Below are 17,048 nucleotides of genomic sequence, written 5' to 3'. Positions count from 1 at the left end.
GTATGAAGATGTTTACTTCTTTTTCACAGTACTTAGCTGAAGGAAAACTTCCAATTGCAGACTCAGTCTTCAAGAGATCTCTCCTTTAGAAGTTGTGTTCCATTGATTCTTCCCCCTAAACTTAATATAATATAAAATAAAAGGAGAAATACTGCCTCCCTGCAGTGTGTGTGTGGAACTATGGATTTGCCTACCTACAGCAGGAACCTGAACTGTACCAAACTAAAGAAAATTAAATAACCAAATTTCCTACACTCTAATTTTCCCGACTCAAATTATTAAACTGCAAATTTATAGCCCTATCTATGTAGATGGAGAGCACTTCTTCCCTTTTGAAGCTCCTAAAATGGAGGATTCACAACTGAATGAAACTCTCTCACTCACACACTCATAGATCCATTTCCCTCTCTACTCAGTAAGTTTACTAATCTGGCTAATTCAAAATGTGAGCAAAGATTCTTTTTCTAACTTATCTCCTTTTCACCAAAGGATATAATTCAGATCAAATATTTATCTCAGATCAACTATTTATCTCAGATCAAATATTTATTTCAGGTCAAATATTTATTTCAGATCAAATATTAAGGTTTCCTTGCTTACAGGCACTTAAATCTACCTAGCCTTTATATAGCTTATAGGATTTAAACACTCTTAAACTGAAATTCACCCTTTTCTATTCTTCATAAACTTCAAGTAATCCTGAAATATTCAGATTCTTTTCTCAGTAGAGAAACCTCAAACTTGTAAATCTCCAACAATCTCTTTTCACTCATATTTTCTCATTTACCACAAAATCAGGCACTCTTTTACAATTTCAGTCAACTTAGATCAAACAACAATTCTTTCTTTCCTTTCATACACACCGAGCTCAAAGCTGCATGTCCTTTCAGTTCAAATCTTCAGTTGCTCTCTGTTCCCGCCTTCCCGGGCAGATTTCTAACAGGAGCTGATCATCCAATCAGAGAGCTCTATTTGAATGCAGATTAACATACAGACACTCTAATGGGAATTTTTAGTCAAAAACACTAGCTAAACCCTTCATTTTTGGATCAAACTTCACATATTTGATCACAGCCATGCCCTAACATTAAGGCTGTAAACATTTCTATCAATTTTTACCCATAAATATGCAAATAAGAACATCCCAAAAACGGACTAATTTGCATATGGCTTGAGCAAATTTGAGTACATAGCATACCAATCCCATGTCCTGGTACCTAAATTCTGCAATTAGATTTAATGCAAATACTTTAAAAACTTATATTTAGCACTTTTAAAATCTCAGGTGTCAGTGCAAGTCTCTTTGGTATGAACTGCTCATGTGCAGGAATTCATCCTAGTTAAATATCTCCCTGGCAACCCAGGACACCTCCAGCCAACCCCCCTGCTCTCCCAGCAGTAAGGTAAACAAATTAAACCAGTTTCTACCACTGGTTACACTACTGTTGGGTGGGCCTGAGCCCTAAATGGGAGGGCCCTGGCCCTCCCAGGCCCACCTGTGGTTACGCCACTGGAGTATGCAAATGCATGCTAAACAGGGCATTACCTATTCCTCCCCAATGCTCAGCGGGCAGTGTGCCAAACAAGGGTGCTGCTCCTGTGGTAAACCCTATGCCAGCTCTAAGAGTTTGCCTGAGCATTAGGGAGGAAGGGGGAGACCCAGTCCAGCATGCATTCACATGCTCACACACCCCCAGACCCCCCTAGCCCCTGACACAGGGGGATGGAAATCCAATGGATCTTATATGGTAGGGAAGCCACGCCCAGCACATCCCAGGATGAGCAGGGCAGGGTGTCACCATTTTAAAGACGGCACTTGCAGGAGGAGTGAGTGTTCTGCCCTCCTCCAGCTAACAGGTAGAGGGAGGGTCAAGGAGCTTGGGGAGGTACTAGGCCACCAGGGTGGGTGGAGGGGGGTCACACTGCACCACTACTGTTGGGGGTTCTGGGGGATCCATTGGACCTCCAGCCCTCTGTGTTTGGGGGTAGGTGGTCTGGGGGGTGTGGGAGAGTCTGGAGTTCCACAGACCTCCAGTCCCCTGTCCATGGGTGTGTAGGGGGGGTCTGGTGGTCTGTTTGACAGGTTCGGGCTTTTTTTGACAGCTTGGGCACAAAAAACCTGGGCACAATCGTCCCGCAGAAGTACCCCAATGATCAGAGCTAATAGTGCACATAAATTTGCATTCTGTTAGCTCTGATCATCAGGGCATTATTTCCCCATGCTGTTCCAGTGCTAAATTTACAGCACCACTTGGAACAGCATGGGGTTTTTGATCATCTGCCTTTCAATGCAGAAAATGCAAAGAAGGATGCTATAAAGGTGAAACAGGCCAGATTTTAAAGATAAGAATCAATCAGATTCCCCAAAACAGACCAAGGAGCAGTAGATAATCAGGATGCTCAAAGGAATTTTTCAAAGATAGATACTTGAAGCTAACAAGAAAGGACTTCACATAGATCTTGGCTATCTAACACGTTATGGGCCTATGTGAGAAGTCCAAAAAGTCGTCTGTTGTAAGTCTATTTTGTAAAGGTTACATAGATACTGATGTAGCTTTATAAAATACATTCACAGATCCAGTTCCAATAGTGCAGAAATACATAGAGCAGCAGAATTTGGGGAGTAGTGACACAGGGCATAGCACAAGGCCTTTCAGTATAGACCCATGGCAAAGGCCTGCTGCAACCCACACCTTCAGATAGAAAGTTTGCATCCAAGAGGTCTATAAAATATTGAATGTAGTGGAACGGGCAAACGTGAATCGCTTGTTTTCTTTTTCCAAAAATACATGGACTAGGGGGCACGCACTGAAGCTACTAAGTAGTAAATTTTTAAAAATCAGACAAAATATTTCTTCACTCAACATATAATTAAGCTCTGGAATTCATTGCCAGAGAATGGTAGAAGCTGTTAGCTTAGCAGGGTTTTAAAATGGTTGGGCAGTTTCCTAAAAAAAAAAAAGTCCATAAGCCATTGTTAAGATGGCCTTGGGAAAATCCACTGCTTATTCCTGGGATAAGCAGCATAAAATATGTTTTACTCTTCTGGGATCTTGCTAGGTTCTTGTGGTCTGAATTGGTCATTGTTGGAAACAAGATACTGGACTTGATGGACTTTCGGTCTGTCCCAATATGGCAATGCTTATGTACCATGTTCTTAGCAGTGCTTGAGCGTAAACTTCTGCTGGAAGGTCTTACAGCAGGCTGATCTAGTTTTCCTTCTGGTTTGGGCAAAGGTAGCAACGATGGTGGCAGGCTCAGCAGGGGAAAGATGGTGGACACAGGGAGGAAGGGGGAGGGAATGGGAGATGAGATGTTGGACAGCTTGAGTTTGTAGGGAGGGAAGTGGCAAATGCTAGCCACCTCTGGGGGAGAATAAAGAGGGGAAGGAGAGATGCTGGTCACTTGGGGGAGGGAAGGGAAGGGGTAATATGATGCTGGACACATGGGGAGAGGTAGGAAGAGGAGATGGAGATACTGACCACCTGAGGGCAGTAGGGCAGGGAAGGATGCTGGAAGAAGAAGTCATATGCAGAGGAAGGTAGAAAGGGATGGATAGATGCTTGGTTAAGGAGAAGCAAAGGCAGGGTAAATGAATACTGGAGAAAGAAGCATATGGGTAGACGCTAGGGAAGGGGAAGAGGGTTGTGGGGAAGTGGTAGGGCACTAGATACTGGGGAAGGGGTAAAAGGTTATAGGGAAGTGGCAGGGCAATGGATGCTGGGGAAGGAGGAGAAAAGGGCAAGCATGCAGGAGAACAGGGATAGGCAAGGGAAAGGGAGATGCTGGACTATAGGGGATGAGCTAGAGAAAAGGAGTTGCTGGGTCATAGGAGGAGTAGAGGAGCTAGGGGGTGACGCAGCTGAAGAGTCACCTAGAAAATCAGATATCCTTGGGCCAGCCATGCAAATACCTACACACAAATTCACCTGCTCTGAAAAAAGTATACTTGTGTGTGGAAGTTTGGGCACTGAAAGTGTTCTAATGGATGCCAGGTGCTGAAACGGGGCAGAAATGGCAGATCCATAGGAAAACACATTGGCTGATTTACAGAACAGTGCTTAAGTCGTATCGCACGGATCTGTAAAGGGGACATGGCCATGGGAGGGGTCTGTGTGGGTCATGGACATTCTCTTAAAATGTGCACAGCATTATAGAATTTTGGAGATCCATGCTCAGCATATGTGCCAGGATTTACACTTAGTTTCAATTGGAGGAACTTCTCATGCCCAAATTTGATCACAAATCCTAGCGCTTTATGCTTTTCTATAAAGGGCTCAGATCCCAGAACGTCTATTATAAAAAACTGTTCAGCGCCAATTATTTCAGTGCCAAATTTTGAGCGCCATTTATAGAATTTTTCCTTATGTGTGTACCTGTGTATTTTATAAACATACTTGTACATCCCAAACTATGCCCCTGGGAATACCTATGTGCATATCGCAAAAAAGAGGATTACGTTTGTAACCCTGGTCTCACCATAAAGTTCCGGGCACCAGCTAGCTCTTTGGCTCAGCACCCAAAGCCACGGTCAGAGCAAAAGTTTTAGTTCTACTTCTGAGCTGGGCACAGGCTGGGGCCAGACTTATACCGGTAGGCTGTAGGGTTTTTAAGCCACACTTTTATTCTTTATATAAGTCCATAAGTATGCCATACTGGGACAGACCGAAGGTCCATCAAGCCCAGCATCCTGTTTCCAACAGTGGCCAATCCAAGTCACAAATACCTGGCAAGATCCCAAAAAGTACAATACATTTTATGCTGCTTATCCTAGAAATAAGCGGTGGATTTTCCCCAAGTCCATTTTACATAGTAACATAGTAAATGATGGCAGATAAAGACCTGTACGGTCCATCCAGTCTGCCAAACAAGATAAACTCATTTACATGGTATGTGATACTTTATATGTATACCCGAGTTTGATTTGTCCTTGCCTTTCTCAGGGCACAGCCCGTAGAAGTCTGCCCAGCACTGTTCTTGTACTAAGTTCTGATGCTAACGTCGAACCCCCTTAAAATTTACACTCCAGCCCATCCGTATTCAGTCACAATCAGGCCATAGACCATAGAAGTCTGCCCAGCTCCCATTTTGTTTCCCAATTACCGGCGTCGCCACCCAACCTCCGCTAAGATTCCGCAGAACCATTCCTTCTAAACAGGATTCCTTTGTGTTTATCCCACGCATGTTTGAATTCCATTACCATTTTCATCTCCACCACCTCCCGCGGGAGGACATTCCACATATCCACCACTCTCTCCATGAAGAAATACTTCCTGACATTAGTCCTGAGTGTGCCCCCTTCAACCTCAATTCATGTCCTCTAGTTCTACCGCCTTCCCGTCTCCGAAAAAGGTTAATTTGCGGATTAATACCTTTCCAATATTTGTACGTCTGTATCATGTCACCCCTGTTTCTCCTTTCCTCTAAGGTATACATGTTCAGGTCAGCAACAGTAGTTCTTTCACTAACAAACAGTTCAAATTATATCCAATTGGTTTATAGTTGAAAAAGGGTTAAGTGCCAGTTCAAGACTTTTGGTGTAATTTATCATTTCTAGGATATTTACAGCTCTTCCAGTCCCTTGCCCATCTTTTTGGGCAGAATAATCCAAGGCTGTGCCTGCAGCACTTTTGTAGCAAGCTGTCTCTGCATAGGACCAGACCTCCCTGTCTGTCCTCTCTCTCCCAAAGGTACACCTCTCAGGGCTACTGCCTTTGGCACTGAACCAGCTCCTTTCCTGTTCTTGCTCCCAAGGTGGATCAACTCTTCTTCCACCCGGAACAGTCCTCACATTCCCCACGGCTAATATTTTTATTGGTAGAAACCTCCACTATTGGGCCTATCCAGGACACTCCCTTTCCTCATGGGTCCCATGAGGGGGGGGGGGGGGTGAGCAGTCTGGATTTTACTTCTATCAATGGAAGTAAAACCCGGACTGGCTCACTCTGTCCTTTTTCTGGAGCTATATGGTAACTCGAGGCCCGCCACCCAACAACAACAACTTTTATTATCTCCAAACTCCACCCCTACTGTAATTCAATAACCAGCAACATTCCTCTCAGCACTTTCCCATAAACACTCCCCCTTGGGGCTTCTCACTCTGCCTTTCTGGCCAGTTTCCTCCCCCCAGTAGTTCTGAAGGAGGGTCTCTCATCAGTTTAGTAATTTTTTTTTTTTTAGTAATTCCCAATATAATGGGGGATTATACTTATTTCATGCGCCTAATTGTACAAACACATGCGGCCATGCAAGTTTACAAAAGTCCTTTTCTGTGTGTAAAACAGGCCTTAAACTTGCATCAAGTTTTATAAGATCACCCCTAAATAAATATTTTGCTGAACTCTAAGCTGAGTACCTATGCAACATTGCATTTGTTCAGTATTAATTGTGAGCAGCACCCCAAGTACTCTTCCTGGGAAGGAGAGAAGGGAATGGAGGCTTCAGTGTAGATCTGAAAATTAAGGGAAGGGGATGACAGAGACCTACATTAAATCAGTGGCGTAGTCAGACCTGACATTTTGGGTGGGCCCAGAGCTAATATGGGTGGGCACTATGTATATAAGTGAGAGTAGCATTTCTTGAGATACTCCTAAATAATGCCTTAAAGTGCACTTGATGAAGGATTTCTAATAAACAGTCTGCCCAACAGCTGTCCAGCATCAATATAAGTAGACAATAGTAAGAGGATTACCATACAGGACTCCAAGATGTAAGATCACAGAACATATAAAGAGGAATCCAATAAAATTTATATGGAAATATAATGTTTGATTTTAACAAAATATTTCTAAAAAGCAAGGAAAAGACCTCAAAACGCCCGACCGCTTACTTTCAGTTTTCAGTGGCTTTAACTGGGGGCGTGGTGTTCATCACTGGTCATAAAAACCTTGCTTGGAAAGAATTATTTTAACTTTTAATTTATTTCCAAATAGATTTTAACAATTTTGCTCTTTATACAAGAACATTTTTTTTAATATATTGACAATATCATAGTAACATAGTAGATGACGGCAGATAAAGACCTGCATGGTCCATCCAGTCTGCCCATGACAAACTCATATGTGTATACCTTACCTTGAATTTGTACCTGTCCTTTTCAGGGCACAGACCATATAAGTCTGCCCAGCAGTATTTCCCGCCTCCCAACCACCAGTCCCGCCTCCCATCACCGGCTCTGGTACAGACCGTATAAGTCTGCCCTCCCCTATCCTCGCCTCCCAACCACCACCCCCTCTTCCCCCCAACTGCTCCGCCACCCAATTTCAGCTAAGCTTCTGAGGATCCATTCCTTCTGCACAGGATTCCTCTATGCATATCCCACGCATGTTTGAACTCCGTTACCGTTTTCATCTCCACCACCTCCCGCGGGAGGGCATTCCAAGCGTCCACCACCCTCTCTGTGAAGAAATACTTCCTGACATCTTTCCTGAGTCTGCCCCCCTTTAATCTCATTTCATGTCCTCTTGTTCTACTGCCTTCCCATCTCCGGAAAAGATTAGTTTGCGGATTAATACCTTTCAAATATTTGAACGTCTGTATCATATCACCCCTGTTCCTCCTTTCCTCCAGGGTGTACATGTTCAGGTCAGCAAGCCTCTCTTCATACGTCTTGGAACGTAAATCCCATACCATCCTCGTAGCTTTTCTTTGCACCGCTTCCATTTTTTCAACATCCTTCGCAAGATACGGCCTCCAAAACTGAACACAATACTCCAGGTGGGGCCTCACCAACGTCTTATACAGGGGCATTAAAACCTCCTTTCTTCTGCTGGTCACTCCTCTCTCTATACAGCCTAGCAATCTTCTAGCTACTGCCACCGCCTTGTCGCACTGTTTCGTCGCCTTCAGGTGCTCAGATACTATCACCCCAAGATCCCTCTCCCCGTCCGTGCCTATCAGACTCTCCCCGCCTAACACATACGTCTCCCTTGGATTTCTACTCCCTAAGTGCATCACTTTGCATTTCTTCGCATTGAATTTTAATTGCCAAACGTTAGACCATTCTTCTAGCTTCTTCAGATCTTTTTTCATGTTTTCCACACCCTCCGGGGTGTCCACTCTGTTGGAAATCTTGGTGTCATCCGCAAAAAGGCAAACTTTACCTTGTAACCCTTCGGCAATGTCACTCACAAATATATTGAACAGAATGGGCCCCAGCACCGATCCCTGAGGCACTCCACTACTCACCTTTCCTTCCTCCGAGCGAACTCCATTCACCACCACCCTCTGGCGTCTGTCCGTCAACCAGTTCCTAATTCAGTTCACCACTTCGGGTCCTATTTTCAGGCCGTCTAATTTATTTAAGAGCCTCCTGTGGGGAACTGTGTCGAAAGCCTTGCTGAAATCTAAGTAGATGACGTCCATAGCACGTCCTTGATTTAATTCTCCCGTCACCCAGTCAAAGAATTCAATGAGATTCGTTTGGCACGATTTCCCTTTGGTGAAACCATGTTGTCTCGGATCTTGCAACTTATTGGCTTCCAGGAAATTCACTATCCTTTCCTTCAGCATGGCTTCCATTACTTTTCCAATAACCGAAGTGAGGCTTACCGACCTGTAGTTTCCAGCTTCTTCCCTATCCCCACTTTTGTGAAGAGGGACCACCTCCGCCGTTCTCCAATCCCTCGGAACCTCTCCCGTCTCCAATGATTTATTAAACAAGTCTTTAAGAGGACCCGCCAGAACCTCTCTGAGCTCCCTCAGTATTCTGGGGTGGATCCCGTCCGGCCCCATGGCTTTGTCCACCTTTAGCTTTCCAAGTTGTTGATACACACTCTCTTCCGTGAACGGCGCTCTATCCACCTCATTTTCAGGTGTACTTTTGCCAGTCTCTCTCGGTCCTTCCCCAGTGAAAACAGAACAAAAGTATCTATTTAGCAAATTGGCTTTTTCTTCATCATTTTCTACATAGCGTTTTGTTGTATCTTTTAGTCTCACAATTCCCTTTATAGTCTTTCTCCTTTCACTAATATACCTGAAGAAGTTTTTGTCTCCCTCCTTACATTTCTAGCCATTTGTTCTTCCGCTTGCGCCTTCGCCAGACGTACCTCTCTCTTGGCTTCTTTCAGTTTCATCCGGTATTTCTCCCCGTGTTCCTCCTCTTGAGATTTTCTATATTTCTGGAATGCTAACTCTTTAATCTTTATTTTCTCAGCCACTTGCTTTGAGAACCATATTGGTTTCCTTTGTCTCCTGCTTTTATTTACTCTCCTTACATAAAGGTCTGTGGCCCTGTTTATTACTTCTTTTAGCCTGGACCACTGTCCTTCCACTTCTCGTATGTCCTCCCAGCCCATCAGCTCCTTCCTCAGGTATTCTCCCATTTTGTTAAAGTCAGCTCGCTTGAAATCGAGGACTTTGAGTTTAGAGTGGCCGTCCACATGAGCCGTTACATCAAAACAAACCGTTTGATGGTCACTGTTTCCCAGGTGCGCAGCCACTCGGACATTTGACACACTATCCCCATTCATGAGCACCAGATCCAACGTGGCTCCCTCCCTCGTGGGTTCGTTCACCATTTGTCTGAGCAGAGTACTTTGGAAAGCATCCACAATCTCTCTACTTCTTTCCGATTTTGCAGACGGAACCTTCCAATCTACATCCGGCAGATTAAAATCTCCCAACAACAGCACCTCTCTTTTCTTCCCCAACTTTTGAATATCAGCGATCAGATCTTTATCTAGTTCTTCCAATTGTGTTGGGGGTCTATAAACAACACCCACGTGGACCAAGGTTCTATCCTCTCTTTTTAAGGTGATCCATATCGCTTCTTCCTTTCCCCAGTTCCCTGTCATTTCAGTCGCTGGGATATCAATGCTAACTTCAAATTTTCTTTGGTTCATAAAAACCTTCACTGATTCTCATGAAGTGCTCTAAAGCAGCTTTACAAAGATAAAGTAAAGTCGAGCACTTATCTGTTGCTCGACGGTGGCCCCATCCGTTTCGCTTGTGGGCTTTTTCAAGGGCTGTGCTTCGACATAAAGCAGCACTAAGTTATGGTCAGATCAAGAGAGAGGAAAAAATTTCTCAATACTTTCTCTGTCGATGCACAGCCCTTGAAAAAGCCCACAAGCGAAATGGATGGGGCCACCGTCGGGCAACAGATAAGTGCTCGACTTTACTTTATCTTTGTAAAGCTGCTTTAGAGCACTTCATGAGAATCAGTGAAGGTTTTTATGAACCAAAAACAATTCAAAGTGGAGGAGTGGCCTAGTGGTTAGGGTGGTGGACTTTGGTCCTGAGGAACTGAGTTCAATTCCCACTTCAGGCACAGGCAGCTCCTTATGACTCTGGGCAAGTCACTTAACCCTCCATTGCCCCATGTAAGCCACAGTGAGCCTGCCATGAGTGGGAAAAGCACAGGGTACAAAAATGTAACAAAAAATATATATATACATATTTTAAAAAAATTCTTGTAAAAAGAGCAAAATTGTTAAAATCTATTTGGAAATAAATTAAAAGTTAAAATAATTCTTTCCAAGCAAGGTTTTTATGACCAGTGATGAACACCATGCCCCCAGTTAAAGCCGCTGAAAACTGAAAGTAAGCGGTCGGGCGTTTTGAGGTCTTTTCCTTGCTTTTTAGAAATATTTTGTTAAAATCAAACATTATATTTCCATATAAATTTTATTGGATTCCTCTTTATATGTTCAGCATCAATATAAACCACATACATACTCAAAGCCTATGTAGCAAACTTTAACACCACCAATTCTGAACACAGAAATACTAATAACAGTACCTTTAAAAAGGCAGCAGTGAATATACACAACAGCAATATGTGTCTCACTGGAAAAGTCAGACTACTCAGACTGATATAGATCCCAATACAAACCACATGCGAGAAGAATCACTTTGGTCACATGCAGAACACAGGCCAACCCTCATCAATTGCCCAGCATCAGCTTTGTCCTTCCCTACCTCTCCATTCCTCCCTGTAGCCCGACATCAGTTCTATCCTTCCTTTCCCACCTCATCCATCCCTATAACCTGGCATTAATCCTACCCTTCCTTTCCTATCCACCATCCATCCATCCCTGTAGCCTGGCATCAGCCCTTCCTTTCTCTACACTACCCCCCCATCTATCCCTATAACCTGGCATCAGCCCACCCCTTCTCCACACCCATCCCGTACCTAGGCATCAGCCCCACCCTACCCCCCACCCCTCCCTGTAGCCTAGTGTCAGCCCTGTCCTACCCCCTACTCATCCCACCATAGTCTGGCATGTCTGAAGCACACCACTGCAGAGCCCACCCCCACCCAGAAACCTACCTACATTAAATATAAAACTTTTTTTTTAATTTTAAGCTGGACACAGCAGAGAACTTCCCAACCCCAAAACTCGCCAACGTAAAAAGACACAACTTTTTCTTTAATTATTATTTTAACCTGGGCATGGAGTGCACTCCCACCCAGAAAATTAATTAATTGTTGGTGGGTTTATGGGTGGGGATAATGATTCAATATACCTTTCTTCCCCTAGGTTGTGAAGAGCCCACCCCCACCCAGAAGCCCACCACCAGCAAACACTCACTGTACATGTTAAAAAGCGTTTATTTTACCTGGGCAGCTGGGCTTCAAACCAAATTTGTATGCATGTGGTGGCAGGTGCAGACTCCGAGAGCTTTGCAGACTGTGCTCCATATTCTGACTCCTGTTCCTGTTTGGGGCCATGGGTGAATGTTGACTCTGGGGGTCTCACTCCCAACTGAAGGCTGACCCAGGCAGCAAGGGCCCAATAACGTATTTTCCCTTCAAGGAGCAAAACGTCGAGAGAGCTCATCTCAGCCTCAGCGCACTCTCTGGTTTAGGTGGCACCGTGTGCAAGCAGGAAGACAGCGGCACCGCGTGAACTAAAGTGGTGGGTGGTGAATGCGCATAGGTGCCGTTTTTTCAACAAATCTATTTGGGGGAGCGACCGCTCCCCTGCGCCCCCCTAGCTACTTTAGAAATTACAATTCCCCTCTCTTTTTACTGCTAGAGTATTACAGAGGAGGTACAGGTTGGTGGAATGGGAATCCTCAGCCCTTTCATTTTAGCTGGTAGTGGGACAAGATCCGAAGAAGATTCTCACTGTAAGGCCGAAAGACGTTAGGGATTCTACCCCGTGTGTGTGTGTGTGTGTGTGGTGTGGGGGGGGGGGGATGTTAATCTTAAATTCTGCCTTGCTGAAGGTGTTGGGGGTCGGACCAGAAGGGTTTTAAGTTTCTGATCTGCAGCAGTACTAAGAGACCACAGTTTGCTACAAGTTTTGAGGTGGGTAGGAAGATTACTCGGATCCGTAGCCCTGCACTCACCTCCCTCCTGTAGGGCTCGGAGCCCCCCCAGCAAAGGCTCACTTGCAATAAGAGAAGCAAAAGTCGGCGCACGAGCCACATCCCGATCACTTTCCCTCGCTGTTCCTCGGGTCCAGCCTGCCGAGCAGCTGACTCAGGAAAGTTTTAAAGGGGCAGAAGCGTCGCTGAGCCAGGGCAGAACTGAAAGGCTCAGGCTGTGCAGCACTCTCACTGCAGCCTAACCGGCACCTAGAAGACCAGCACCGGATTGGAGGAGCAGGACAAATTGGGTGGGCCTGAGCTGTGATTGGGTGGGCTTGGGCCCATCCAGGCCCACCCGTAGCTACACCCCTGCCTGTGACCTGGAATTGCAAAAGAGATTGCCAAGACTGACTACAAGGAAAGGCACAACAAAGCAGTAGCCATGATACACTAGAGCACCTGCTGAAAGTATCATTTACCCATAACCACAAAACCAAAGCAGTGGTAGAAAATGAACAAGCTAAAATGTTCTGTGACTTCAGAATACAGACTGAGAAACACTTGTTGCACAATATACCCGATATCACTGTGGTTGAAAAGAAGCTGGTGTGGACCATAGAAGTGACAGTATCAGAAGACAGCTATGCTGAAGACAAACAGTTGGAGAAGATCATTAAATATGAAGACCTGGCCCCTGATATTCAGTCGGCGACAGTCAGTATTTTTTTAAACACTTACCATTGCTGGCTTAATTAGCCCCCAATATTCAGTGCCACTTAGCTTATGCGGGCCATAGCTGAATATCGCCAGCACCCGCATAAGCCTTGTCTCCTCCCCAACACCACCCCCTGGCCCGCCTCTGACTAGCCCACTTTTTGGGGGCCAGTCAGAGGTAATATTCAGCGGCACTCTCTGGTTTAGTGCCACTGAATATTGGCAGTTGGGCATCTACAGGCGATTTAAGTGGGCCAGATCCTCTCCAGCCAGCTTAAATTACTCTGAATATTGGCCCCCTGAAGACTGAAGCTAAGTGACTGTGGTGAAAAATTGCCATAGTGGACCCTGTAGTAATTGGAAGCCTTACAGCTTTATTAAAAAAAAAACCTTGAACAACATCGGAACACATTCGGCATTAGCATAATCATAATCCTCCAACTGTGGAAGGATGTACTGCTTAGAACTGCCCACATCCTGCACCAAACCACTTTCTTGATAAGGACTTGAGCACAAAACCCAGTCAAGAGCATCTGGTAGGCTGTGCAAAACCATGATAATAAAAATAATTATCATCATCATTTTACCATTAAATATTTACAAAATACAGAAAGGACAATAAAGACAGTTCCAGGGTTCTGGTGCTGGTTCTACAGTCTCTGATTATTACATTTCTGACCTGGTGGCAGGATACAACATATTTTATTTCTTCCGTTCTCTTTTTTTTCCTCTTTGCCTTTTTTTCTCTCTTTCCTCTTTTAGGTCTCTAACTTTCTTTATCTTTTACTTTCTGTCTTTATTTTTCCTATCTGATCTCTGTCTTCTAAGCTCATTATGTCTGTCTGTTCCTGCCCGCTTTTCTCACCAACTCTCTGTCTCCTTCTGTCTCTCGCTGTACAAGAAGAGGATCTTTAAAAGAATGGGGCTAATACACTGCAAAAGAAGTTACTCTACTGGGTCAAATCAAATCAGAAATGAAATCAAGACCAAACAATTCTAATTCAGGAGACTTTAACTTCTAACAGAAACCCAGTGCTGAAGAACTTACATTTCTCTCCCTTCTCCCAGCTCTTCTTCTGTCTTGCACAAATGCTAATTATTTACCTGCAGTAAAATGCTTTTTAGAGATAAAAAGTTTTCAGTCACACATCCTGCATTTAGAAGGAAATATTATAAACAGGTAAAACTATGAAATGAAAAATAACTCATGGAAGGACACAGGAAATGGAGTATGATTTTGATAAATAAAACTTTCTACCATGTGTTTATTTTGTGTTCTTCTCTCTCCCATTCTACAAAAAGAAAAAACAACAACAACAACAACAACAACAACAACAACAACAACAACATTTTTTTAAGCCAGAGAGGATTTGTTTGTCTGGGTACTTACTTCACCCTTATGTGGATTTTTCTGACACTTGTTTTGCTTCTTTTGATTATCAGGCTGGTGTCTAAGTGTCCTGCTTCAACTTCTTTTTCCTTCCTTATATCAGATTGAAGCTATGACGTAAGATACAGTGGGGGAAATAAGTATTTGATCCCTTGCTGATTTTGTAAGTTTGCCCACTGACAAAGACATGAGCAGCCCATAATTGAAGGGTAGGTTATTGGTAACAGTGAGAGATAGCACATCACAAATTAAATCCGGAAAATCACATTGTGGAAAGTATATGAATTTATTTGCATTCTGCAGAGGGAAATAAGTATTTAATCCCTCTGGCAAACAAGACCTAATACTTGGTGGCAAAACCCTTGTTGGCAAGCACAGCGGTCAGACGTCTTCTGTAGTTAATGATGAGGTTTGCACACATGTCAGGAGGAATTTTGGTCCACTCCTCTTTGCAGATCATCTCTAAATCATTAAGAGTTCTGGGCTGTCGCTTGGCAACTCGCAGCTTCAGCTCCCTCCATAAGTTTTCAATGGGATTAAGGTCTGGTGACTGGCTAGGCCACTCCATGACCCTAATGTGCTTCTTCCTGAGCCACTCCTTTGTTGCCTTGGCTGTATGTTTTGGGTCATTGTCGTGCTGGAAGACCCAGCCACGACCCATTTTTAAGGCCCTGGCGGAGGGAAGGAGGTTGTCACTCAGAATTGTACGGTACATGGCCCCATCCATTCTCCCATTGATGCGGTGAAGTAGTCCTGTGCCCTTAGCAGAGAAACACCCCCAAAACATAACATTTCCACCTCCATGCTTGACAGTGGGGACGGTGTTCTTTGGGTCATAGGCAGCATTTCTCTTCCTCCAAACACGGCGAGTTGAGTTCATGCCAAAGAGCTCAATTTTGTCTCATCTGACCACAGCACCTTCTCCCAATCACTCTCGGCATCATCCAGGTGTTCACTGGCAAACTTCAGACGGGCCGTCACATGTGCCTTCCGGAGCAGGGGGACCTTGCGGGCACTGCAGGATTGCAATCTGTTATGTCGTAATGTGTTACCAATGGTTTTCGTGGTGACAGTGGTCCCAGCTGCCTTGAGATCATTGACAAGTTCCCCCCTTGTAGTTGTAGGCTGATTTCTAACCTTCCTCATGATCAAGGATACCCCACGAGGTGAGATTTTGCGTGGAGCCCCAGATCTTTGTCGATTGACAGTCATTTTGTACTTCTTCCATTTTCTTACTATGGCACCAACAGTTGTCTCCTTCTCGCCCAGCGTCTTACTGATGGTTTTGTAGCCCATTCCAGCCTTGTGCAGGTGTATGATCTTGTCCCTGACATCCTTAGACAGCTCCTTGCTCTTGGCCATTTTGTAGAGGTTAGAGTCTGACTGATTCACTGAGTCTGTGGACAGGTGTCTTTCATACAGGTGACCATTGCCGACAGCTGTCTGTCATGCAGGTAACGAGTTGATTTGGAGCATCTACCTGATCTGTAGGGGCCAGATCTCTTACTGGTTGGTGGGGGATCAAATACTTATTTCCCTCTGCAGAATGCAAATAAATTCATATACTTTCCACAATGTGATTTTCCGGATTTAATTTGTGATGTGCTATCTCTCACTGTTACCAATAACCTACCCTTCAATTATGGGCTGCTCATGTCTTTGTCAGTGGGCAAACTTACAAAATCAGCAAGGGATCAAATACTTATTTCCCCCACTGTATAGAACATGATGGGACTTCCCTAGACCTGTGAAAGAAAGGGAAAAAAAATTGTGTATTGGTTCTTTGTTTCACTAAGCTTAGGATGATTTATTGATGGCTTGTTTTGGCTTTCATTTAGAAACCATCAGGCATGGTCTCTCTCCTAGCACTTTCTAATCTCAGCTTCTTCAGAGAGGCATCAAACACAGTAAGGGCTGGCATTAGGAAAGGAATGAACAGAGCAGTTGTCTATGGGGCTGGCACCACAAGAGAGGCCCCCTCCTTTTTTGTCGATGCTAAGTGATGCCACTAAAACACTGACCAGGTCCTCCTCTTACTCTCTACCTTGGGCCAGTCCCCCAGTGTACCTTATGCTGGCCCTGCACATACTCTTTTTTCATTTCAGACAGTGGGAATTAATCATTGTACAAGCTTCTCTTTTTAGACTTGGACGTCCTTTCCCCTTCTGTGATCCGTGTTGGATGTCCAAATTTTGGACTCTCCCTAATCCCACCCATAACACACCCAGACCACACCCCTTTGCCATACGGACTTACTGCAGAGTTAGATATCCATATCCTGCCTTTGTAAAATTTGGGTTTGGACGTCTATGCAATAGGGACATCTAAATGCCAGTTTTTAGACATTCAACACAAGAACAGAGCTTCTAAAATTATCACCTTACTCTTCAACTTATTGCTTAGAAATACTGATGTGCATTTTTGTATTATAATTCTTGAACGTATATGTGTAAGGCTCTTTTCAGGATCTTCACTAGTCCTTCATGTTTCTGCATTCAGGACCATATCAACTCAGTGTAGAGGAGGAACATATGCCAGTTGGTCATGTGATAAACACAGGACTGCTCTACCTTGAGGAGGGCGCTGTCCTACAGAAAATATGGAAAATGCCCATTCTGGTCACTAGAGGGAGCCAAGAGAGGTACGTCCCCGTAATGACCTGGAGGGACAGCTAGGGGGTGCTCAG

The 17,048-nt window shown here is 44.4% G+C and overlaps 1 protein-coding gene across 1 annotated transcript in view; it reads right to left on the bottom strand.

Annotated features, from left to right (window-relative positions):
• The window catches only part of LOC115476049 (chemokine-like receptor 1), a 51,043-nt gene extending 36,644 nt beyond the window's left edge, over nucleotides 1-14,399 (bottom strand). The window contains exon 1 of the mRNA XM_030212173.1: nucleotides 14,363-14,399. The gene's annotated coding sequence lies outside the window, so the exon portion shown is untranslated. The remainder of the gene's footprint in view (nucleotides 1-14,362) is intronic.
• Between the last annotated feature and the right edge of the window lie 2,649 nt (nucleotides 14,400-17,048).

This window comes from Microcaecilia unicolor, chromosome 8, assembly GCF_901765095.1.
Source record: "Microcaecilia unicolor chromosome 8, aMicUni1.1, whole genome shotgun sequence".
Taxonomy (NCBI): Eukaryota; Metazoa; Chordata; class Amphibia; order Gymnophiona; family Siphonopidae; genus Microcaecilia; species Microcaecilia unicolor.
This window is presented reverse-complemented; position numbering and strand designations above follow the sequence as displayed.